Consider the following 27875-nt stretch of genomic DNA (forward strand, 5'->3'; position numbering starts at 1 on the left):
TCTCTTACTATCCAGAAGCCATTTAGTTCAACCCAGATTCAAACAAGAAACCCTTCTACAACATTCTTTATGAAGTCATACAGTCTCTCTTTGAAGATCCCTCCTGTGTAGCTCTCAAGGGAAGAAACCCCAACTATCTAGAATTAAATGAAAAAATTCTCCAAATCACTAAAAAATAGAGAAATTCAAGTTAAAGCAACTATAATGTACACCCATAAAATTGGCAAAGTTGGCAAAAAAAATATGGCAGATGTTGGAGGGGGGCTGTAGAAAGACTTGGAACACTTATATGCAGTTGGTGGAATTGTGAATTGTTAGTCATTCTGGAAAGCAATTTGAAACCATGCCCCCAAAGTTGTCAAACTGTGTATATCCTTTGACTAAGTGAACTGTTTCTATTGCCTATGCCCTAAAGAGATCAAAGAAAGTGGAATAGGTCCTATAGACATACAAAAATTCATAGCAGTTCTTTTCATAGTAGCAAAGAACTGGAAAGTAAGCATGTGTCTATCTATAGGAGAATGACTGAACAAATTATGGCATATGAATGTAATGAAATATAATCAAATATAAAATCCTCTATTAGATTTTCAAAGCCCTTTATAACCTAACCCCTTCTTACCTTTCTTTATACATTATTCTTCTCCACATACTCTGAAATCCAATGATACTGGCCTCCTTGCTGTTCCTCACGGGACACATTCTCTCCTGACTCCAAGCATTTTATTAGCTCTCCCTTGTTCCTGAAATGTTCTCTCTCCTTATCTCTGTCTCTGAGTTTCCCTGGATTCCTTTAAGTCTCAGCCAAAGCCCCAACTTCAAAAGCCTTTTGTGGTCCTCCTTCTTCTTAGTGCCTTTTTACCCCCAGGTACCTCCAATTTATTTTATACATAACTTGTTTGAACATAGTTGTTTGCATGTTGTCTCCCCCATTAGACTGAACTCCTCAAGAGTAGTGATTGCTTTTTCCCTTTCTTTGTATCTTTAGTGTTTAGTTCAGTATCTGACACATAGTTAGTGCTTAACAAGTGCTAGTTTATTAACTGTACGAAATAACAAAGGACATGACTTTAGAGAATCCTGGGAAGACTTGTATGAACTGTTGTAGGGTGACATGAATAGAACTAAGGGAATACTTTAGGCAATAATAATAACATTGCAAAAATAGTTTTGAAAGATTTAAGAACTCTGATCAAAGCAATGATCAAGTGGAAGCTAATGACTTTATGAGACATCAAGAAACAATCAAACAAAATTTAAAAAAATGAAAAAATAGAAGACAGTGTGAGATATCTCACTGGAAAAACAATTGACCTGGAAAATAGATCCAGGAGAGATAATTTAAGAATTATTGGACTACTTCAACTCCATGATAAAAAAAAAGCCTAGACATCATCTTTCAAGAATTTATCAAGGAAAACCACCCTGATATTCTAGAACCCAAGGGTAAAATAGAAATTGAAAGAATCTACCAGTCACCTCCTGAAAGAGATCCAAAAATGAAAACTCCCAGTAATATTATAGCCAAATTCTATAGCTCCCCAATTAAGGAGAAAATACTGCTGGCAGCCAAAAAAGAAACAATTCAAATATTGTGGAGCAACAGCCAGGATAACACAAGATTTAGCAGCTTCTACATTAAAGAATCAGAGGGCTTGGAATATGGTATTCTGGAGGGCAAAAGAGCCAGGAGTAGAACCAAGAATCACCTACCTAGCAAAAGTGAGTATAATTCTCCAGGGGAGAAATGGACATTCAGTGAAATGGAGGACTTTCAGGCTTTCCTGATGAAAAGACCAGAGCTGAATAGAAAATTTGACTTTCAAATACAAGATGAAGCATAAAAAATGTAAATGGGAAAGAGAAATCATAAGGGATTTGATAAAGTTAAACTATTTCTGTTTCTATATAGGAAAATGATATTTATAACTCCTAAATCTTTCCCATTACTAGGGCAGTTAGAAGAAGTTTACATAGACAAAAATCAGAGGTGTGAGTTGAATGTGATGGTATGATATCTAATGAATAACTTAGCAATTCTCAGCAATACAATGATCCAGGACAATTCTGTAGGACTTATGATGAAAGATGCTATCCATCTCCAGAGAAAGAACTGGTAGAACCTGAATTCAGATCAAAGATATTTTTTCTTTACTTTCTTTATTTTTCTTGTTTTTTTTTCTTGTCTGTGTTTTCTTTCACAGAATGACTCACATGGAAATGTGTTTTGCGTAACTACACATACACAACCTATGTCAAATTGCTTGCCTTCTCAATAAGGGATGGGGAGGGGAAAGAGGGAGAGAATTTGGAACTCAGAATTTGAAAAAATGTTGAAATTGTTTTTACATGCAATTGGAAAAATAAAATATTAAATAAGATTTTTTAAAAAAGCAATGATCAGCCATGATTCTAGGGCACTAATGATGAAAAATACCATCCACCTTCTAACAGAGTAGTGAAAGACTAAGTATGCAAAATGAGATACATTTTTTGACATGGAAAATATGAGAATTCATTTTGCCTTATGATACATACTTATTATGAGATTTTTTTATTGTTTTCCAATGGGTAAGAGTAGAAAGGAGAAAAATAAATACTTGATAACTGAAAAAATTTCAAGTGAAAAATATTTTGTGAAGAGGATCTCACTGCCATTTGAAGTAACCTATTCCACTTCTGGACAGTTATAATTATTGTTTTTCTTTATACCACTTTTACTTAAAAGCATCTTCCCCCCAAATCACCTTGCATATACTTATTTGCCTTCAAGAAGTTTCTGTTTTACTGGTAGGCAGAGAAATTACAGGCAAAGATTATTTTGTTCTTGTTCTCTAGTACATAGCACAATGCCTTGAACTTTTCCATATAACAACCCTTGAAATAGTTGAAGACCACATGCCCTTTATGTGTCCTACCAAAATCTTCTCATTTCCAGGGAAATATTCACACGAAATTCCTATACTTTCATCTTCCATATTTTATCACTTCTTCCTTGCCCTACATTAAGCAGCTTTTTAAATTCTCTCACCATCCTCTTATCCTCCTCTGCATGTATTCTGGCAGAGTCCCTGTTGAAATGTAATACACAGCAGCTAATAACAGTTATTCCAGATGTAGCCTTTCATGTGGATTAATTTTTTTTTTTTTGCATTTCAATAATTTTATTGAAAGGTCACTTTCTTAGTATCAGAACATAATGGTGCTTTGTTAGGTTACTTCAGCCAATTAAATTTGTACTGATGAATTAGAAAGGAAATTCTTCAACGAATCAGGTGTTTGGGAGTAACTGAAGAGTATATCTGCAAAACACCTTACAAAATGAAGCATAAGACATATGGCACATACTGTGGTTCTTTGGCTTATCTTTTTATTTTTCTTGCGAGGCAATTGGGGTTAAGTGATTTGCCCAGAGTCACACAGCCAGCAAGTGTTAGGTGTCTGAGGCCGGATTTGAACTCAAGTCCTCCTGATTCCAGGGCCATTACTCTATCCACTGCACCACCTAGCTGCTTCTCTTTGGTTTATCTCTAAAGATAAATTTTTTTTCCCACAACATGATGTCAAAGGGAAATTTGAACTAGTTGTATTTATTGTGGAAGTTAAGCTATATATTGCACTGATTAACTATATGCTTTCCCAACCCTATATGTCAATTTAGATTTATTACCTTACAACTAGCCTTAAGTGCTCCAACTACCCCATAGTTAGTCAATTAAATTGCTACTTACTTGAATCTGGATAGACAATGCACTTTAGTCTTTCTAAGTTGAATTGTTCCAGGAACATTATGACAATAACATACACCATATCCATTGCTTTTAAATACAAAGTTCTCTACTAATGGTCCAGTTTCATACTAACAGTAATCCTTATTTACAAGCTCCAGAGTATTAACATTAGCATATATTGCTTTAGAAGGGCACAGCTGAGGTTTCAGATTGGCAGATTATGAGAATTGCTTATACAATAGAAAAAAAATTTTCTAAGGGGCTAGATATTGAGATAAAAATCATTCTGTATAAAACTTTGTATACCCTATCACTTATTCCCTGAGATAATGTTGAAGGTCACTTAAACTTAACATGTCTGTCCAAGACTTCAACAAAATTTTATAATCAAATTTAAATGAAAATCATGCCAAACAAAAATAAATCTTTAGAATTATTGGACTATCTAGTTGCATAAGGCTTTAATAAGGTTGCCTATACTGCCTCAAAGGCTAGTAAACTTGATTACGTTAAACTGCATCATACCATTTTTCTGAAGTTAATCTGTTTTGATGTGAATTTGTATTACCATTCAAATAACAATTCAAGGAGCAGCTAGGCGGTGCAGTGGATAGAGCGCCGGTCCTCGAGTTAGGAGGACCTGAGTTCATATCTGACCTCAGACACTTAACACTTACTAGCCATGTGACCTTGGGCAAGTCACTTAACCCCATTGCCTAGTCCCAACCCCAAAAAAAGAAAGAAAGAAAGAAAGAAAGAAAGAAAGAAAAAACAAATAACAATTCAAATCACACCTTGCCATCAATATACTGATATATAAACATATTTGTATACAGTATACAAATCACACCTATAATCAGTATACTGATCCAGATACTACTAGATTGGATCTATTTTAGCTGTTAATTCACAGTATAGTCTCCCATCCTTATTCTACATTAGAGTTTCACATTTGAGTTTTAGTTTTTACAAATATGCTTCGGAATTTAGTCCTGAACACATTTCTAACTGCAGCACACATAATCAATTTCCAGCTATAGCCCGTTTTCCCCTCAAGTCTGAAAACATCAATGCTAACCTACTTGCTATGTTTCAGGCTTCACAGATTAAATCCATTCTAATATTGAAGCCCACAGTTCTGATGTGAAATAAGTCTTCAAAATAGTTAAATTTCTTCACCCTAAGAATCCTATTAAGACCCAGTTTCAGGGATTTTTGGAAGATGAATGATTTTGTCATAAGTATGCTTCAACTGATGTGCAGTACATCCAGATATAATTCACTTCAACTTCTGAACATTTGGTTTAGAACACTTGTTTGACGAATATTCAGTTAGGCACTTTGCTATAAGTTTCTGCCAGAAGGTCAGATCTCTGCAACTTACAGTGGAATATTTCTGAAGACAATCTACTCCTTTTGCCAATTCTATAAATTTCTGTGCTTGAATCTCTAGTGCAATTATAGACAATGCCAATGCAGAAGACTTTGCTTTAGAAAACCTAATTTAATTCTACAGCAGCATGCCTTAAGCTGAGCTTCCAGTCTTCCAAAACTCTGGTCCTTTCTCCTTTCAAATGGTAAGTTTTCATGAATGAGTGAATAATAGAGTTGTTGAAACTGAAAGGCAGTAGTAGCTTTGACTTTCCAACACATCTCTAATACAATCTTTTCCATTCTCATCAGGTCAGAAACTGTGAATTTGTATTGGTTTATTCATATCAAATCAGGGGCTTATGGGACATTTCTTTCTTCCTCTGTTGATTTCACAACCAGATAGAAGCAACTTAATACCACATATGCAAGATGTTTGAGTTGTACCTTCATTTTAGATAGAAATCTGTCCACTAAATTCGCAGCTAGAAAAAAAGTCTCTGTCGAAACCAAAGAACTGAGTTAGGCTAAGAAGGTCTTTCACTTTGAAGTCCCTCAGTCTTGAAGTCATCCAAAGGCTATTATCATGAGCAGCTTCAATTAGTCTCAAGCCACAGGCCTTCAGCTAACATCTGGACTCCTGTTACAACTGAACATTCAGCTAGTGCAGCAGTTTCTGATCTTCAGCTGTTACCAGTGCCTTTATCATCTTGAGCTCCTCGCAGCAGCTCTTCCACGGTAGCAAGCCGCTCCCATCCAGGGCCTGTCCTTTCCTCACTCTGAAAAATTAGTCCAAAAGTCCCAGATGACAAGGGAACTTTATTGGAGAGAGGAGAAAGGCTGGGGTAGGGGGAGGAGAGGGATGATGAAGGGGGTTTGTGGGGCAGCCTCATGTGAAATAGTTTTGCTTCCTCAAAAGATATTGTAAGATCCTTGAGATCAGAGCCCATTTTTAATAAAACACTGATGAGTTAACATTAATATAGTACCTTAAGGTTTTCAAAATGCCTTACAAATATTATCTCATTTTATGTTCACTACAATCCTGGGAGGTAGGTTATAGATGAGGAAACACATAGATGATTTCATTTGAGACCTGACTGTCTACCTCACAAAACTGTTGTATCCCAAGGAAACAAAATGAGAAAAAATTAAGTGACTTTTGGAAAATCATATGATTAATTAGATGTGATGAGAACCCAGGTCTTCTGAATCTTATTCCAATAATATTTCCTTACATGATAAAGATCTAAAAGGGATTTCATGCAAAGAAAGAGTCTTTAATTTTTAGAGAAAATAAAAATAAGGTCATATAGTGAAAAAAAATGAGACTTAAATGAAATTGAAAATTATCAGAAAAAATAAGAGTATGGTAGACAGCTTAACAAAGTATAATGCTGAATGAAAGGCTCAGAATACAGAGTAATCTGTTTTCCATGAAAGCCCAGACCTTTCTAAAAGCTAATTTGAGGTTTAGCTTTAAGTTGGGTATAGAAATGTTTTTCAGTGCTTAATTTTGACAACACAGAAGAAACCTCCATGCTCTATTTAGATCCTCACTGTTGTCTAATTTTTCACTGTTGATTGTTTTTTCATAAATGATTTCCTATTGTTAATATGTTCCTGTTAAGTTAAACTGAATAATCACTTATGCATTTGAGCCTCTGCTAGGCAGAAGAGATAAAAAGATAGAGTGAAGCATAGTCTTGCTTTGAGGAGCATACATTCTACTGGAGGGATAGAGCTGGTAAGCAAATCAATACAATAGAATTTGAGAAGGGAGAGACTATGAACAACTGCAGAGTTCAGAAAGGCTTCCCAAATGAGGTGGTCACTGAAGTGAGCCTTGATGGAAGGAAAGGATTCTAAGAAGTATATATAGGTGAGCATAGAGTACATTCCAGGCATGGAGGATCCTTTATTAGGCAACTTTGACGTAGTAAAGAACCAAGAATGGAAAAAAAGGTTTTTTCATCAGTCCAAACTATTGATAAAAAATTGGCATCCTCATTAAAATTCATCTACTTTACTCATAAGAGAACCCCTTGGGCTCCACTTGTATTATAGAGGCTCAGATTTAAAGATGGAACGAACCTTTAAGGTCATCTAGTATGCCCTCCCATTCTATAGATGAGGAAAGTGACACCCAGATAGGGCTAGGACTGGGATTTGAACCTATGTCTTCTGACTCTAAATCGAACACACTTTACCCTGTAACATATTGCTTCTATATAGATATATGCACTACAATCAAATTCTTAAAAAAAACTTATTTAGATAAATATCTAAATATCTAAAAATTTTTAGATAAATATCTAAAAAATCTTTTCACACGATTATTTAGCCATTCCATACTTAATTTGCATAGCCAATATTTTCAACATAAGTTTAGGACTTTTGTTATCCCTGTTACATCCTACCTTATTTGAGTCAACACATCCTTCCTTCATCTTGAGAATTTTTTGGATCCTGATTCTATCATACAATATGTTAGCTATCCTTTCTAGGTTTGTTTCATTTGCAGATGTAATCAGCATTGCATCCCTGCCTTATCCAAGTCACTGGGGATATTGAAAAGAGCATGGTCAAGGACAGAACCCTATGACCCTCCCCTAGATATGAGCCTACAGATTGGCAATGATCCTTTAATTGCTTTATTCATTTCATTAAATATTTCCCAATTACTTGTTAAAAAACTTAACAATCATTTTTTTAAAAAGTTGAGTTCCAAATTCTCTCTCTCCATCCCTCATCACCCCCGTCCTTGAACAGGCAACCGATTTGATATAGACTATACATGTGCAAGTATGCCAAACATAGTCCCACATTAACCATGTTGCAAAAGAAAAGACAAACAAAATAAAAATAAAAATAGAGTTAAAAAGTGTTTCAGTTTGCATTTAGAGTTCATCAGTTCTTTCTCTAGAGAAGGGTAGCATTTTTCATCATGGGTCTTTTGGAATTGTTTTGGATCATTGTCTTGATCAGAGTAAGTCTTTCACAGTTGATCATCTTTACAATATTGCTTTTACCGTGTGTAATATTCTCTGGGTTTTACTCACTTTCCTTTGCATGAGTTCACATAAGTCTTCCCAGGTTTTTCTGAAACCATTCTGCTCATCATTTCTTATAGCACAATAGTATTCCATCACAATCACATAAGATAACTTGTTCAGCCATTCCTCAACTAATGGGCATCCCTTTGATTTCTAATTCCTTGGAAGCACAAAAAGAGCTGCTATAAATATTTTTGTACAAATAGGTGCTTTCCCCATTTCTTTGATTTCTATTGGATACAGGCCTACTAGTGGTATTGCTTGGTCAAAAAGAATGCACACTTTTATAGCATTTTTGGTGTAGTTTCAAATTGTTTTCCAGAATGGCTAGACCAATTTACAACTCTAACAGTGTATCAATGTCTAAATTTTTCCGCATCCCTTCCAACATTTGTCATTTTCTCTTTGTGTTATATTTGTCAATCTGGTAGGTGTGAGGCAGTATCTCAGAGTTGTTTTAGTTCGCATTTCTCTAATCAGCAGTAAGATAGAGCTTTTTTTCCCCAGGTAACTATTGATAGCTTTGATTTCTTTTCCTTTTTCTTTCTTTTTTTTTTTTTTGGTGAGGCATTCAGGGTTAAGTGACTTGCCCAAGGTCACACAGCTAGTGAATATCATGCGTCTGAAGCCGGATTTGAACTCAGGTCCTCCTGACTCTAGGGCTGGTGCTCTATCCAGTGCCCCATCTAGCTGCCTCAATTTCTTTTTCTAAAAACTGCCTGCTCATATCTTTTGATTATTTATCAACTGGGGAATGACTCTTATTTTTTTTTTTATAAACTTGGTTTAATACTCTATATATTTGAGAAACAAGGCCTTTGTCAGGAAAACTACTGTAAAATTTTCTCCAGATTTCCTGTTTTACTTCTAATTTGGGCAGCATTAGTTTTGTTTTCACAAAAACTTTTAAAATTTCATGTAAACAAAGTTACCTATTTTACTTTCTATGATTCTCTCTATCTCTTGTTTAGTCTTAAAACTCTTCTGTTATTCAAAGATCTGACAGGTACATTTTTCCATGCTCTCCTAATTTACTTATCCTATCATTTTATGTCTAAATCATTTATCCATTTTCACTTTATCTTGATATATGGTGTGAGAGGTTGGTCCATGCCTAATTTCTTTCCAGTTTTCACTAGCAATTTTTGTCAAATGTTGAGTTCTTACCACAAAAGCTTAGATCTTTGGGTTTATCAAATACTAAATTACTATGGTCATTTACTATCATATATATATTGTGTATCCAATCTGTTTCAATGATTTACCTCTCTATTTCTTAGCCATTCATTACCAGACTGTTTCAATGGTTATCATCTTGTAATATAGTTTGGAAATTTGGAAGTGCTAGGCTGCCTTCCTTCCCATTTATTTTTCATTAATTCCCTTGATATTCTTGACCATTTGTTTTTCCAGATGAATTTTGTTACTATTTTTTCTAGCTCTATGAGATAATTTTTTGGTAGTTTGATATGGCCTTGAATAAATAAATTAACTTGGGTAGAATTGCCATTTTTATTATACTGGCTCGGTTCATACGTGAGCAGTTAATACTTCTCGAGTTGTTTAGATTTGTTTTTGTGTGAAAAGTGTTTTGTAATTGTGTTCATATAATCCCTGATTTATTTTAGCAGGTAGACTACCAAGAATTTCATATTGTCTGTAGTTATTTTAAATAGATTTTTCTCTTTTTATCTCTTGCTGCTGAACTTTATTGATAATATATAGGAATGCTGATGATTTAGGTGGGTTTATTTTATATCCTGTAATTTTGCTTAAGTTGCTAATTGTTTCAAGTAGGTTTTTAGTTGATTTTCTAGGGTTTTATAAGCACACCATGATATCATCTGCAAAGAGTGACAATTTTGTTTCCTCATTGCCTATTTTTATTCCTTCAATTTCTTTTTCTTGTCTTATTGCAATAGCCAGCAATTCTACTACAATATTGAGTAATAGTGGTGATAATAGACATCCTTGCTTTACTCCTGATCTTATTGGAAAGGCTTCAAATTTATCTCCATTACAATGCTTTTCCTAGTTTTAGATAGATGCTGCTTATTTTAAGAAAGGCTCCAGTGATTCCTATGCTTTCTAGTGTTCTGTTTTGTTTTGAAATAAGAATGGGTGTTGTATTTTATCAAAGCCTTTTTCTGCATCTGTTGATATAAACATGTTTCTGTTGTTTTTGTTATTGATATGGCCAGTTATGCTGGTAATTTTCCTAATATTGACATAGTCCTACATTCCTGGTATAAATCTCACCTGGTCATAGTACATGATTTTTATGATATATCTCTTTTTTCTTCATTGATATTCATTAGGGAAATTGGTCTGTAATAGGTTTTCTTTCTCTGTTTTTTCTCTTCATGATTTAGGTATCAAAGCCACATTTATGTCATAAAAAGAATTTGGTAGGACTCCTTACCATATCTTTTTTCCCAAATAGTTTATATAGTATTGGGATTAATTGTTCCTTAAATGTTTGGTATAATACATTTGTGAATTTATCTGGTCCTGGGGATTTTTTCTTAGGGAGATCATTGATGGCTTAAATTTCTATTTTTTTTTAAAGACAGAGTTATTTATGTATTTTACTCCCTCTTCTGTTAATCTGGGCAAGTTATTTTTTTTTTAAATATTCACCAATTTCACTTAAATTTTTAGATTTATTGGCATTTAATTGGGCAAAATAATTTCTATTAATTGCTTTAATTTCATCTTCACCGTGAATTCACCATCATCAAAATTTTCATTTTTGATATTAGTAATGTGATTTTCTTCTTTCTTTCTTTAAATAAAATTAAGCAATGGTTTATCCTAGTTTTATTTATTTTTTTTTACTTTCAATTTTATTACTCTCTCATTTGATTTTCAGGATTTCACTTTTGGTGTTTAAGGATTTAGATTTGTTCTTTTTCTAGTTTTTTTTTAGTTGCATGCTCAATTCATTGATCAGCTCTTTTTGTTATTGATATATACATTTATTGGTGTATACATTAGATGCATACAAAATTTCCCTTAAGTACTGCTTTGGCTGAATCCCACAAATTTTGGAATGTTGTCTCATTGCTGTCATTCTCTTTAATGAAATTATCAATTGTTTCTCTGAGTTGTTCTTTGATCTGCTCATTCTTTAGGATTAGATTTAGTTTCCATTAACTTCTAATTTGTACTTCCATGGCCCTTTATTAAATGTAATTTTTATTGCATGATGGTCTGAAAAGGGACAGCCTCTCCCCACTGTCACAGATTTATCTTTCTGACCTCTTCTGTTGTCTTGGGCTGGAAGAATATCTCACTCTGACTTTTTGTTGGCTCTACCACTCCAGAATTGGATTTGAGGCATTATTTTAAAGTTGTTTGGAGGGGAATGTTAGGGGGGCTCAGCTAAGTGCTCTCTCTACTCTACCATCTTAGCTCTGCCCTGCCTTGATCCTTTAATCACAACCCTGGGGCTGCTTGTTCAAGCAAATTTGAACTAACCTAACATACAAGGAAGCAAAGAAAAGATGGACAGCTTCAAAAATCATGTATAGTATTCATTGTATAGGTTTTCTGGAAATGGAAACTTATTCCTTTATATTGAATCCTCTCTTATGTTCCGCTGTGTACGTGTTTTTTTTTTCTTTTCTTATTTTGTATTTAAGTTTAAAATAAATTTAAAAACTTTTTTAAAAAAAGGAAAATTAAGTTAGTCTAATATGACTCACCTTGGAAATTCAAGTTTGTCTCATAGTAATTGAGCTTTACATGTGTAACATACTGTAGAATTTTTTTTTTCATTAAAGATGGTTAAAAAGAAAAGAAAAAAAGTAATTTGTCTAAAGGAATTAATTTGAATCATATCACATTGAGAGATAATACTAGATAAGTTACTTCTGTAGGATTGGGGTAAATAAGCTGATTATTTTTAGAGGAAATTGAACTAACCCTTTGTTTTTTTTCTCCTATTAAAATTTTTCCCTTTTTCAAGATCTATATTATTGAAATCCTAAGTAGTTCATAAAGTTTTCCTTCATTTTTCAAGCCCACAATTATTTCTCTATCCTCTGGACTGTTATACCATTCCTTATCTGTACTACTCATCTGATATTTAGGATATATGGTTCTGTCTTATTAGTTTACCATGCAGAGATATCTTACCCATTCAATCAATCCTGAGGACAGAGACCATGTCTTCTACTTCTTTATAGCCCTTGTGCATGGTAGTTGCTTGGGAAGGACTGTTGTTTGATTTGAAAAAGGGAGAATATTATTTTATTTAATTCTATTATCATATCTGATGGATTTTTCTTAATTCTTATCTTTCTTGACTTCTCTGTAGAATTTGACCCTATTGACTACTCCCTACCTTCTAGGTTTTCATAATAGCACTCTGTCTTTGTATTCTTTGATGGATCATGTCCATATCTCACCCCCTTATTATAGGAGTAAACCAGGACTCTATCCAGGACTTTTTTTTTTTCTCTTTTTGTATTATCTGAGTGGAGCTAAGTGGCAGCTAGGTGGTGTAGGGATAGAGTGCCAGGCCTGGAGCCAGGAAAATTCATCTTCCCAAGTTCAAATCAGGCTTCAGACAATTACTAACTGTGACCTTGGGCAAGTCACTTAACCCTGTTTGCCTCAGTTCCTTATCTGTAAAATGAACTAGAGAAAGAAATGGCAAACAACTAAAGTACCTTTGCCATGAAAACCTAAATGGGGTCATGAAGAGTTGGACATGACTGGAAATGACAAAATAACAATCAAAGGAGCTTAATAAATGCTTCTTACAACAATAACAACTAATTTTCAATCTAGAGTATTTCCATACAAGGAGTTCTCCACACTGACAAAATCATAGCTCTTGACTCTCCCCTCATATAAAAAATTTTTTTGCAATGTCTCAGAAATGCTGAGTGACCATCACCATTCATAACTCATTATCGGACTGATCTACCTAATCATATAATATAGAGAAAAGTGAAACTAAATGAACTAAAGTCACTTTGAATTTAATTCTGGAAATACATTCTGCAGTTGTAGCATTTCCCTTGATGTTTGGCAAAACCAAACCAAAACAAAAGTCCTTTCTTTTCTGAAAGACATGAGTCTACCTACTCTTTAAAAACGAAATGTAGGGGCAGCTAGGTGGCTCAGTGGATAGTACACTGGCCCTGAAGTCAGGAGAACCTGAGTTCAAATTTGGCCTCAGACCAAAACTTGACATTTACTAGCTGTGTGACCCTGGGCACGTCATTTAACCCCAATTGCCTAAAAAAAAACAAACCAAAAACCACAAACAAAACCATAAATATGGACTTATAGACAGTTTTTATTTGGGCTAGACATGTGCTAATTATGTAAACCTCAAAAAGAATAAAGATTTCTTTCCTAATTAATGTTTGTAATAGGAGTTGGGGGGAGGGAGGACAGTAACTTATGAGGACATTTTAAGTTGGCTAAATGTTCCTGTTAGCTATTTAACCCAAGGGACTAAACTGGAATGGGGAAGTGGGGCCATAGAAAGTTCTACTGATTAGCTAAGATTTAGAGGATTGATTTGGTAGGTTTTTTGCCATCTTCATTAATCCCTGATATAACTTGAAGGGTACTGCAGAGGCCTAGAACTTTCAGGAATGTATAATGTTGATTATCTATGTCTCTTTCTCATGTGATGCCAAAATATAAGCCTACAGAAATCTACTCTAATACTAGGGTGCCCAGGGTGTATGGGTTTTTTGGGGTTTGTTTTTAGGTAATTACATTTGAAATTGCATAATATCTCCAATTGTATTTGTTGTTTTAAAGACCATATGACAGGTGATCAGAAGTGATTCCATTAAAATTATAATTATTCCTAATGGAAGCCTTGGTCCTTCAGTGAGAAAACCCTTCCAGAGGCCCTAGGGATAGAAAAAGGCCAGCAAAGTTAGCACTTGCAAGATTTTTTTTTAAAATTCGGCAAATAGTTGGTGTTTCTGTGCTATTATATAAAATATTCAACTGATCTTGGGATGTCATGGGTCACAGTTGTTAAGAAATAATGCATCAGATAATCTCATGACAGGAAGATAGTCTCTTCTTTTGAGAAAAGAATGGAAACTAAAGATTTAGAAACCTGATTTTATTAAATGCTCTTCTTGCCAGAAAGTAATTGAAATTGGTTTAGAAGATGCATATTTTTATGAATAGAAACCATTATTCCTTGCCAATACCCTCTAGAGAGATAGTTGCATAGCTCTTGTTGTAAAAAATATAGTAATAACTGCAAAATGATGGTAGTCTAAGTGGAGATACTTTTCATCATGTACTGAAATGCTTTTCTGATAACTAGCAATGACAGTACTTTTTTTAAAAAATTAGTAACATTTAGTCACATTGCACTGATGTTACTACATTTGGAAATAGATATTTAGGAGAAGTTGTGTGGCATGGTCAATAGGTGGTTACCCTTGGAGTTAGGAAAACCTGAGGTTCAAATCCCTTCTGACACACACTAGCTCTGTAACCCTGGGCAAGGCACTTAATTTCTTAAAGCCATAAGCTACCATTTAAGATTATAAAATGCACAACAGGTGTGTATATCATTGGTAAAGGGAGGGTCCTCACCAGGACTTCCCTACTCCAAAAAAATCACAAATCCACATTTCCCTCCTTAACCTTCCCCTCACCCCCAACGGCGAAATACAATTTTAATTTTATAAATGACAAATGAAGCAAAGCAAAGTTCCTCTTGGTAACAAACCAAGAAGAGTCGGGTGGTTGTCAAAACTTTGGCATTCCCCCCAGTAACAGATCACAGCCTGGCAAGAAACAGCTGTTTTGATCAACTGAAGTGATGTTTGTTGAATTGCAAGTTTTTTTTAAAAATATAAGTCATATAACAGATATGTATTTGAAAAATATTCTCCCCCTCTTCAACCCTTCCCAGAAGATAACCTTGAGCACAATGTTTCCCATATGTGAGGATATGATAAGAAGGATTCATACTTCAAGCTTATGCCCTCTGACTTTAAATTATTTCAGTCATAGTAACCACTGGTAACTAAAACCTGTTGCTTTCAATGAAAAGCAAGAGGAAAGAGTATGCTCTAAATCTGTTTGGTTTTAATTTCTTTTCACACATTTAAGTCTGAGTAGTGTCATCTTAAGGCTTTTAATAGATACTTGTTAACTGACCTGTACTATGTGCTGTCATGGTATGAATGTGTGAAATTTCTAGATATCATCAGGATACTTCAGAAAATAATTCAAGCACAGGCTTGATGTGAAAAATGAAGATTTGACAAACTCCCTTAACAGGGATCTATCAAGAATGACTCCTCAGTGTCATTTTCAGAGTTGCTGTTTTCACCCTCTGCTCTGATCTCCCTTTTTGATCCTTATGCTGACTTCCCATCACATAATGGAACTGTGCAAAAAATTTCCCAGCTCTTGCTTCAAAAGCTGTTTTAATTGGTCTCATTGTTATTTTTTCGTTTCTAACTTTTGCCACTCATTCAAAGTGAATTTATCTAATATTCACTTCATCATCTGATTGTCCCATTTCTACTAAACTGGAGCAGCTAGGTGACTCCATGAATAGAGTGCTGGATATAGAGTCAGAAAGACCTAAGTTCAAATTTAACCTTAGATACTTAATAGTTGTGTGACCCTGGGTAAGTCAGTTAAGTGTCTGTATCAGTTTCTCCAATTGCAAACTGGGGATAATAATATTTGTTTCCTAGAGTTGTTGTGAGGACCAAATAGACATTTGTAAAGCACTTAGCATGGAGCCTGGCACATAGTAGGTGCTTAATAAATATTTGTTTCCTCCTTCCCTCCCTCCCATGTCTCTTTCCTTCCTGCCTTCCTCCCTGCCTGCATTGTTTCCTCCTTGCCTGCCTGTTAGCTTTTGATTGACCTTCTTCCTGTAGGTTGACTACCTCTAATATTCCAATTCACCACTAATTTTTCTTCAGTAGACCTTACTTTTTCTAAAACATTTGTTGTTGTTGTTGTCATGTCCCCATTTGAGGTTTTCTTGACAAAGATACTAAAGTGGTTTGACATTTCCTTCACCAGCTCATTTTACAGATGAGGAAACTGAGGAAAACAGGGTGAAGTGACTTGCCCAGGGTCACATTAGCTATTAAGTGTTTGAGGCTACATTTGAACTTGGGTCCTTCTGACTTCAGGGGCAGTGCTTTATCCACTGCCCCACCTAAATAAAACAAATCCCCACTTCTTCACTTGCTACCTTATGAAATGTACTTAACTGCTTTTTATGTTTTGCTTTCCAAAAGAATAAATATTTACTTGTCTGTTCAATAAACACATGCACAGCTATGTAAGTTCGATGTTTGTCCATTTTTCTCTAGCTGTAAAATGCTTATCTATATTAATAATGTCTGTTTCAGACAGGAAATGATTAGAGGCTACTAGCTACAGATTTTCATATGCTGCAAAGAATGCCTACCATAATTCCATATGTATCTCATAAATGTTGTGAATGTGGATCATAAAGGATTAATGTGAGCTTCAATAACATATTCAAAGCACTTAAAAATATAACAACATGACCAGCTAATTTACTGACAATTTCAATCACTAAGAGAGACAGGAAATGCTATTCCCCTAAAATCCCCAGGTCATTTTTTATGTGAAATGTCATCTAGCCATATTTCCCACCCCCCTCCCATCCTCTGGTTAATTTTTTGAACTCAAGTAGAGGATTTTATTTACCTTCATTAAATTTGATCTTACTGGTTATGGCTTGTAGTTCCAACTATTGAGTTCCTTTTGGATGTGCTGGAGCCAACAAATGAGAGAGTCCATTATAAAATTTTCTATGTGAATGTTTATACTTTAGAAATCACAAAACACTACTTATCAGAGCGTGGTTTATTTGTTTGGTTGATTATGTAGACTTACGAAAGTGATGGAGAAAATGTTAGTAACAACTTAAAATAGTGTTATGCACATTTTTTTTGGAGGGCTGGTTGTTAAACATTTACTAGCACTCCCTCCACCTCAACTGTCATCCAGCATTTTAGATATGTTTCCCAGGTTTGTGCCCTATAGATTTCATCAGCATGCTTTGGATGCCTTCATCCAACTTACTAAAATATGCTTAACAGAGCAAGGCCAAGGGCAAAACTTTGTGACAGTTCCCTCTAGACTGACTTTGATTCATTATTTACCAAACTTTGGGCCTAGAAATTAAATTGGTTCTAAATCTCCCTAATGGTGCTCTTCTATACTTCGCATTTTATCTTCTCTATAAAGATATGTGGAGAAATTTTGTGAGATTGTTGACTGAAATCCAAGTATATCCCCCGTATACCACTCTAATAAGCCCAGCACAAGAAGAAATGAGGCTAATTTGTATGTTATTCTAGATAAATTCATGTTGGCTCATAGTGATTGCCTTTTCCCTTTTTAAGTAATCATGGATCATCCTTGGGTTAAATAGCTAAGGCTTAAAGTAGAGACCCAGGATCTGGAATGAACCTAGGATTTCTTTGGAATATGAGGAGTCTGGCCTATCCAGAGCAAAAGGCTTGTATAAGTGGTAGTGGGAGATAACTGGTATATTTTAACAGGTTTGTTGAGTTCATAACATACATGGGGAGAGATTTAACAAGTATAGATTTGGTGATCATCTGAAATGATTTCTCAGACTGGATATGCCAATCATCCAAGAGAGATGCTCAAGAATACCTCCAATTTATGGTTAAAGAGACAACCATATGAAATGCATGACTAGAATGCGTGAAGACAACTAGTGCCAAAAATGTGATTTTCTTGGTGATTCTCTAAAGAGATTTTATTTAACACACACACACTGAACAACTGGTATTTCTTGGCTGACTGCCATGCCCTGTCTAGGAAAATAAGTCACTCTAATAAAAAAATTTTCTTCTCTCTCTATATATATTACACACACACACACACACACACACACACACACACACACACACACACATATTTAATTTCTTGATGTTAAATACATCCAGATAGCCAGGCTACATTAATTTTCTTGTACCTTAGAGGATGCATGTATTCTGTAGTAAAGGGAAAAATTTTAATTAATATGGGTTAATGTCTTAATTAAAATGCCCAATGCTCCTTAATCTGGAATGCAGTGATCTGAATCTGATACATTGTAGAGTGTTCTCAACTGCTGTATAACCCAAGGCTACCTTTAGGGTGCTTATCCTTTAGGCTGATATGCCACAACCTCTTTATCAAGGGACACTTCCCTGGGTAGTTGATGTAGTCACAAAGACTGTCTAAAACATTAAGGTAAAGTGGGAATTTTCAAAGTTCCAACTATGAAAAAATTGTCCCTTCCTATTTAGTACTGGTGAGCATTCTACAAAACTGTGTAGGAGATGAAGTAGCATGGGTTAGTGTGTATGTGTGGGGAACCCAAACGTTGACAGGTTCTGGATTCATGAGATTTGGGTTCAAATTCTGACTGCCACTTACTATCAGTGTGATGGCAAATCGCTTCACCTTTCTATGACTCAGTTTCCCAAATTGTAAAATAAGGAGGTTGGACTAGACCTTAAAATTTCTTTCTAGATCTAAATCTATGAGTCTGTGATTAATTTCTGGTGCTCCAACTACATCATGAGGCATCTAATTTCCTCCATTTTGGATGCTCCCCACAGACACTACTATGAAGGCCTACTTGATGCTTCATTATATTATGGGGATGCTGGATGATGATCTTGTACAGTGTCTTCCATGTGCCTGCATCAAAGAAGGCTCTGTGCTCTATGAGCAAAGCAGAATTGCGGTAGCTCAAAAGAAATGTGAGATGTGAAAATTTAAAGATGACTCTTTCCCAAATGGACATATGGACTACTTGTGCCTAACCTGTAGTAGAGCCTTCAGAGCTCTTTTTGGTATAATGAGCCACAACCAGACATGCTGCACATTGGCCCCAACATAGTGTTATCATTTTGGTCCTCTTTGAGTGGGAAGGAGAAACAACAGCAACATGTTATGGAAATGATGATGGGTTCCTGAAGACTGTGTCAGTGGAGTGCAGGCTTTTAAAGGTCCTAAAACAGCTGGTGACTTTCCTCTCAAACAACCTTGTATTTAACTGCTTCATATTTATTTATTCTTTTTATATTTATTCCTTCTCCCCTTCTCTCTCTCACTCTTGTTCCCTTCTCCCTCCCACTCTTTTCACTCTCCCTCTGTCCCTCGACTCTTTCTTTTCCTTCTCCCTCTTTTTCTCTCTCCCCTCCCTGGTACTCCCCCTACCTCTGTCTCTATATCTATCTGGTCTTCCCCATTAGAATATAAATTCTTTATGAGTACAGATTATTTTAATTCATTGCACCCAATATTGTGCCCAACATATAGTAGGTGTTAATACATACTTGTTGATTTATTGAATGATATAGATAAGGACTATGGAGACACTCTAAGTGCACCATTGCATAACCAAAGATCTAGAGCTGGAAAGGGATATTAGAGGACCTCTAGTTGAAGCTCCTCCCACCACACATCCCCTTTCTCAAGCCTAAATTGATGAAAGGATTTGGCCAACATCACATAGCTAATAGAACTCTAAGTTCCATCCCTTTTCCAGGGCAATATACTACTTTTTGCCTTAGCCTGGGTTATCCCTCTCTCCTTAAATATGTAGTTGTGTTTTTTTCTACTTACTGTGCACACAGGGAAAGGGTGTTTGAATATAGAGTGACCATGTGTAGCAAAAGCAAACAGTTTGGTGTGAGATACACAAGTTCATTCCCTGCCACAACCTCCCCATTTTATATTTTATATTTATAATATGTAGTGCAACCAAATAAAGACCTATACTTAATTTCATACTGCTTTGACCCAATAACCAATGATATCTAAATATATATCATTTTGATATCTTTGAATATAATAAACTTTGAAAATTTGGATACAATACATTTACTCCTCATATCAGCTCATAAAACTTTAGACTTCTTTTATGTGCTTTTACATTATATATATTTAATATGAATTTATATTTTCATATTTGATGCACTTTTATATTTTATTTATCTATGTCTTAATCTGCCCCTACTAGGTTGTAAGATCCTAGAGAGATGTTTATATTTATCTGTGTTTTTTTTCTAGGTTCCTAATAGGGTATTTTACTTAGTAGATGTTTGACAATTTTTTTTCTTGAGCAGTATTCATTTTCTTGGTTTAATATTCATTGTCAGAAATGGAGTTCACTTTTATCTTATTATTGAGATAAGCCTAAGTAAGTTCTAGATTTGAAATATTAGGGATTTTAAAGGATTCACGTGGCTGAAGGTGGAAACTTGTTTTTTCCACACCTTGACTTCTCCTAATGATGTGATAATTAGAGAAGAGCTTTGTGATTTAGTTGTCCAGTGAGCTAGACCATAGACAGAGGAGACTGACAAGGCTGGTGATCAGACTCAAAACCACATACAAGGATTGATTGAGTTGAATTGGGAGGTCTTTAAAAAAGAACACTCTTAGGGAGTATAGGATACATGCTAGCTGCCTTCACCTAGCTGAAGGGCTGTCATGTGTACATTAGAGTTTATATTTCTTTTGTTTAAACCTAGAACACTCAGAACATTAAATAGAAGTTGGTGTGGTGGAGCAAGATGAAGATTTTTTACTTGATGTAAGGAAAAGCCTATCAGCAATGTAAGCTTTTCCAAAATGGAAATGGACTACCTTAGATGGTAGCAAGTTCCATAACACTAGAGGTGTTCAACAGAGGCTGGATGATGATTTAGTGGAGATGTTATATAGCCAGGATTTCTATTCAAGGATAGGTTGCACCAAATGGCTTCTCAATTATCTTCTAATGAGGAGATTCTGAGTGATGGAGTCTAATGGAGAAAGGTTAAGTCTCTGAAAATTCACTCAGAATTTGTTCCTTCTATAATCGTGCATTTATATGACTGTTACCTTTTAGTTTTTAGTTGCTTATGTGTTTTCATTAACTTGACAAAATCATTGACTTACATCCTCCCTCCCCTTCCCAATATAGTGAGCTCTAATGACTAGAATAAGAATGTCTAATAAGTTATTCTTTATTCAAGGCACAATGCCACTAGTTCAAAATATTTTCTATCTAAAAGGAAACTTTCCAGAAAGCATATACTGCTTAAATGTGTGGATAAGAATGCTTTGTGCTGGTTTAATAGCTTAAAAATCTGACCCTTACTTCCCCTATAAAAATCTCTCTTTTGTCTGTGTCTTAGACCAGAATGAGATGCCATTTATTCAGGCAAAGCTGTTCACTTAGAGAAACTCCTTAGATTTGTCATTTTGATTTCTCTGAGAAAATAGTAGGACCAGTTTTAACCTTGGTGCCAGGCTGCAGACAGGTTGTTCCTCAAACTGTTAGCCTGGCCTCTCCTGGGAAGCTCAAGGTAACTTAGAGAAAATGAAGAGAGGAATCTGTTTTCCTTCTTATTTATTGTAACTGTAACTTTTTTTTTTCAGAATCTAAACACCCTCATTTGACAGGTATAGATGGAGTCATAGCAGATTGTAATAGACAAATAAAACATTTCTCTGGGCAATAATCGATTTTCCAAGGCTGAAATAAGTAAATAAAAATATTACAGATTGATTTTTAGTCCAGTAGATGAAGCTTTAAGCACTGCTAATGTAGATTCTTAAATGCTACTTGGACATTATAATTGTTTAACATCTCCCCATTTACTAGGTCCTTCCTCATATCCTACAAAAAAAGCCCGGGTCTCTGTTTTCATTATGAAATCCTCACTTGATCGTACCACTCCCTCAAATAGTGTTCTATCACTTTTCTTCCTTTCACAGCCAAAAGCCTAGAAAAGTCTGTCTTTCATAACCTCTGTTTCTTCTTCTTTCACTCCTGAACAGCAATTTGGCTTCCAATCATTCAACTTAAAATCTTCTCTCCAAGTTTACCAGTGATTTTTTTTTAAATTGTCAAATCTAAGGACCCTTTCTTAATCCTTGGTTTTATTGACTTCTCTGAAGCATGTGACACTATTTACCACCCTCAATTCTTGGTACTTTCTCCTCTGTGTTTCTCTGATATTTCTCTCTCTTGGTTTACTTACTTTTTGGACTACTCCTTCTCAGTTTCCTACATATGATGTACTCCCAAGATGCTTTCCTGGGTGCACTTTTCTTCATTCTTTATATATTAATATATAGAATTTATTATATTACATATCAACACATAATATATAATATAATTAGTTAATATAAATATATATTTATTGTATTATATACTGATATATAATTTATATATTCTCTCTTGGTGACCTCATCTGCTCTCAGAGGTTTAATTCTCATTTTTATACAGGTCTCCCAGATTTGTATATCCAGCCCTAACCTCCTGACCTTTAGCCTCATATCTCCAACATTTTGAAGATATTCCCAACATGGACATTTTGAACTGGATATCCCATAGGCATCTCAAACTCAACATGTCCAAAATAGAACTCATTTCTTCCCTACTCTCAAAATTATCCCTTTTCAGTTAAGGGCACCATCATACTTCTAGTCACTCAGATTCACAACCTCAGATACATCTTTAACCTATCAGTATTGAATGGATATGTAGTCTGAGAAGCCAAGTCTTGCCATTTTTTTCGTCTTTAGCATATCTTCCATCTGTATCTTTCTATTTACTCATGCAACCACCAACCTAGTTCAATCCCTTCTCAACTGTCATCTAGATTATGGCAATAAACTATAGGATCCCACTGTTTCAAGTATCTTTGCCCTTTACTCTCTCATCTGCATAGCTGCCAATGTGATATTCTTAAAGTTCAATAAACCTATTCAACAAACTTCAGTAGCTTTCTCTTACTTGAACCTGTAAGTTCAAGTACAAACTCCTTGGCATTTAAAGCCCTTTACAAACAGGCTTCAAACTACCTTCCTAAACTTATTAGCCCTCTATACATACTTTTTAGGCCATCAAAATTAGTTTTCTTACTGTTGCTAATATCCAACACTTCATTACCCATCTCCATAATTTTACTTGGGCTCTTCCCACATGCCTGGAATCCATTCACTACTCTCTTTTCTCTCCTAGAAGCCTTAGTTTTCTTCAAAGCTCAGGTCAATTCTACAGTCTACATTCTACATTCTACATTCTACATTCTATATTCTATATTCTACATGAGCCCTTTTCTCCCAACACTGAACTAATGTCTTCACCCTTCCCAATTACCTGGCATATAGTAGACTCTTAATAAATGTTTGTTGGTTTGATTTGTGGTTATCCCACATGCTATAAACACTTAGAAATATAGTAGATGTTGGTTATGTCATTAATGCCTACTCATTCATTTACCTAGCCATTTTGTTATGGAGTTATATTGCTTCTCTATTGCCACCAGATCTGAACACTGGCTTAAATAATTAGTTCTCTTCCATGCCCCCAAGAAACATTTTGCTTTTTAAGGCGAGTGAAATATTTTATTAATGAAATTCATACTTATCTCAAAAAATAGATTTTTCCTGACCCCTCTATTCTTCTTTCATTGTTTTGTTCTTTTGGTGATTCTAATTGTAAAGAAGGGTGAGCCTGGGAATGGGAACCAGAATGGAAAGAAGGGAAATGTCATCATGATTGAGTCTAGAATTCATCAGTTCTTTGATAAACTAGATGGTATCTTCCTGGATAAACTAAATGGTTGTTGGCTTCAGCTCCCTTTTTAACAGAGCTTTTATATTAATCGAGAAATCCCATGGCCACAAATATCTCTGTATTTTAGTAAAGGAGAGGACACAAAACCATATCATATAATGATTAGTTTAATTAACCTGGAATGCTTAGCCTTAAGATTTAGGGGGAGATGTGATAAGCATCCAGCAGTGTCTGAAGTATTGGCACAAATTGGTTTGAACCCAGAGGGTCCCCAGAAGGGAGTAATAGGTGGAAGCTTGCAGAGGGAAAAGTAGAACTTTTTGTTAAGGGAAACCTTCCTAACCAATAGAGTTGCCCCAAAATGAAGTAGGTTGTGTCAGGAGGTAGGGGGTTTCTGATCACTGGAGGTATTCAGATGGAAATTGCATGATCCCTTGTTGAAGATATAGAGGAATGTTCTGCATAGCTGTGGGTTGGATTATCTGATCATGAACTCCCCATTCAGACTCTGAGATAGATTTTCTGACTGTGTATGTGCCACATCATCTATAAATATTGTTTATGTTAATCAGACAAATATTGAATCTAGAAGACTATTTTTTTTTGCTTCCTGGGGATGGATACTATTCCAGGAGATACATTTTGAAACAAAAAGGATAGATTGTCACATGTGTAGAGTTTCTTCCAAACATTTCAACTTTAGTTCTCCGTGTATTTGTCTGTAGATGATAATCTATACTGGAATTTGGATTTCATGCTCTTCTAAATTGCTTTGATATTTTCTGAATAAGATCTTGAAGAAACAACTTTGTTGCTAGTTGTTTTTCAGAATTAAAGTTGTCTACTATTTGATTTCCTTTTGAAAAAAATGAAAAGTCAGATGTAGAAATATAATTCTACTTCTTCATATTCTGGAGACAGTTCCCTAGGTTCAGTAAAGGAACTTCCATAATCTGAATTTAGAACTTTTCCTCTTCCCTCTTAATTTATTGAGGGAAGAGTTTGCTTTCATTCCCCAAACGAGTTTAAATGTTTCTGCTGACATTGAGTTTTCTCAGGAGGGTCCTCATCTTGGAAATCCATAGTAACATTTTGCCAAAAAGAACTGGGACTCAGAATCTATGATTTTTGTTTTCCTTTTCAAGTGTTTGGCAATTGAACAGTGAATACTTCCTAAGGTTTTGTCATTAAAAAAAAAAGACATATGATTTAAAGGGAGGGAAGGACTCTTCTACATAGAATATTTATGACTTGATAATAAAACCAAAGAAGGTATTTATTTCATTAAACTGTTTATTTTTCCCAACTGGAAATAATCTGTGTACTTAATGAAAACAGGAATGCCTGAATAAATTATATTAATATAATAGACTATTAATTATTTGTATAAAGGCCATGAATAAATTATAAATAATATGTGATGGAATATTGTTGCATTTTAAAAGTTCCAAATATCAAGACTGCAGAGATATATGGAAAGACTTTTATGAAGTGATAAAAAGAGAAGAAAGCAGAATTTGAAGAAGAAAATATACATTGGTTCAATACTCAATAAGAAAACTGTCAATGAAACTTTTAATGTCTACTGACAGAAAAGATATCAGAAACACAGCCATAAAGTTGTAATTTTGTTAAAATTGATTTTTCATTTTATTAAAAGTGAAAGTTTGAGTTTAATGTTTTGTTTGTGATTTGTTTCTTGATTGTTCATATCTTATTAAGTTCTTAATAAAAGCTGTTTAATAAAAAAACCAAAGCCCCCACAAAAATAATTTGTTTATTCAAGAATTATAAACTAATTTTGATAGTTTTAAAGGTCAACTGAGATGTTTTCAAAGAAAATTATTCTACATAAAGTGTCTATTGCACAGCTTTTGTTATTTGGAATGCATTGTTAAATTTTGGTGCAAAATGCCAGGGGTTTTCCTGGCACTGCCTGAAAGCCCTCTTTGTGCCAAAGGCTAGAGGAATGATAACTGAATTACCAGAGGTATTTGGGAACACTGAGGAATAGCAAGGCTAGTGACTGGCGGTCTCCATGGTAACAATGGAATTCGTGGGGTAGAAAGATGTGGAGTTACACCATTATATGCATCAGAGATTGGTCTCCATGACTACAGCCGTGTGAATAGGGAAATGTATGCTCGTGAGATTTACTTTTGAAAACCTATTGGGTCATTTTAAGAAATGACTCTGCCGAATCAAACATTTTGATTGCTTCTTGTGGTTTTTCATGCTGTATCTTGATGAGGAAGTTACATTTATTCAAACTGCATTAAAAATAAACTATAAGCAACCTGAATGTTTGTATTTTATAAGATGACATTGACTGATAAATAACAACTCATTTGGCAACTTAAGGGGGATGATGATATAGTCTTCTCTTTTAAAATAAAATGTTTAGTTACTTTGTAAATTAAAGTTCTTTTTCATAAAGCTCAGCCTCTGTGTGGGTAAAGGGAAAGAAAATGAAAGAAGAAGCTTCCCATGGCTCCTGAGTGTAAACATCATCAAAAAATACTGATTTCTTAATGCTTCAGTCTTGTTGAAAAGAAGCATAAGATTCTTTACAGCAGCCATGGGATAAAAGTAAACTCAAAGTTAATTGATTCAAATTCTTGATAGGACTCAATTTTGGAACAATTTTCTGGTGAATCATATTTGATATTATTGATTTTGGAGTAAGCCCTCTTTGTAAGTTCCAGGTAATGCGGGATTTGTATCCTTCAGATGATGTGTCTAACATTAAATGCACAAGGTAGATAATAACAGCTTTTTTAAAAGCACAGAATAAGCACTAGCCTGTGTGCCTAGATATAAATTATGACCTTATCTGTTCATAATTTGCTTAGTTTTCATGGACAGATGCTTATGTCTTCTTAACCAAAAATCAGTTTAAAGCATTAGTATTCTACAGCAGAGGAACTGAAATGGTGGTTATAGGAGGGGATAATTAATAAGAGTTCTATGGATATATGGCACTTTTTCAGTTATTACTTTTCTATCTTTCTTTTTTTTTCTTTTTTCTTTTTTTTTTTGGCGAGGCAATTGGGATTAAGTGACTTGCCCAGAGTCACACAGCTAGTAATTGTTATGTGTCTGAGGATGGATTTGAACTCAGGTCCTCCTGACTTCAGGGCTGGTGCTCTATCTACTGCGCCACCTAGATGCCCCCTCAATTATTACTTTTGAGAGATATATGCAAGGCTGGAGTGAATGTAGTGGTGAGAAATCATAATGGTGTAATGCTATGTATATTAGACTTGGTGTGGAAAAAATAGTTAGTTTGGAATTCCAGCTCTGACATTTGTAGGCTATATGACTTTAAGCAAATCATCTAACATCCCGGTTTCTCTCTCTATAAAATAGGGACGTTAACACTAGCACTACTTATCTCTATAGAGTTGCTATAAAAAATACTTTATAAGTTCTATAGAAATGAGAGCAGTTAAAAAAAAATCAAAGAGAAAAGGAGTCATATAACAAGAAGGTTGGAATAACAAATGGACCATTTGTATCGATACCCATAAAAGATCAAGAGATGGATGGGAAGAGTCTTAGCATATTGAGTTGACTCCCTATGGAGGGTTTACAAGATGTTATGCAATTTATGAATAGCTTAAGCTCTGCATCATTGGAAGGAGTATTAACATCAGTGATTTCACAGGTTCATTGAAAAATTGAATTATATGTGTTAACCATATGCCCAAGAATATGTTTTTAAATAGGTTAAGGACCTGGTTTCTCAGTAGCATAGTTGTTACTTTACTTGATTGCATGTCTTTCATTTTATATAAAATATCTAATAAAAAAAATTCTTCAGATCCTATCCCTGCTGCAAAAGAAGAAAAGTAATGAGCAGCACAAAGTATAGATCAAAGACATTTCTTTTTCTGGGCCAGTAGACTATAAGTAGTGTTGGAGTTCATTTGTGTATATATCCTCTCTTGTTTCAATCAGATTATTTAAAACTACCTTAAAGTGATAAGTATGTGTTCACTTAGGTAAATATTCATTGTGTACATACATAATACTTATTAAATTCTGTGTTGGGTGCTGAGGCAGATGCAAAAGAAGCTTAAGTACTGTCCTTAAGGAGTTTATCAAATGGTTAGA

The 27875-nt window shown here is 34.8% G+C and overlaps 1 pseudogene; it reads right to left on the minus strand.

Annotated features, from left to right (window-relative positions):
- Window positions 1–4923: 4923 nt before the first annotated feature.
- LOC114025572 lies at window positions 4924–5811 on the minus strand (annotated as a pseudogene).
- Between the last annotated feature and the right edge of the window lie 22064 nt (window positions 5812–27875).

Source organism: Vombatus ursinus, unplaced genomic scaffold (genome assembly GCF_900497805.2).
Source record: "Vombatus ursinus unplaced genomic scaffold, bare-nosed wombat genome assembly UNPS02014832.1, whole genome shotgun sequence".
NCBI classification, from domain to species: Eukaryota; Metazoa; Chordata; class Mammalia; order Diprotodontia; family Vombatidae; genus Vombatus; species Vombatus ursinus.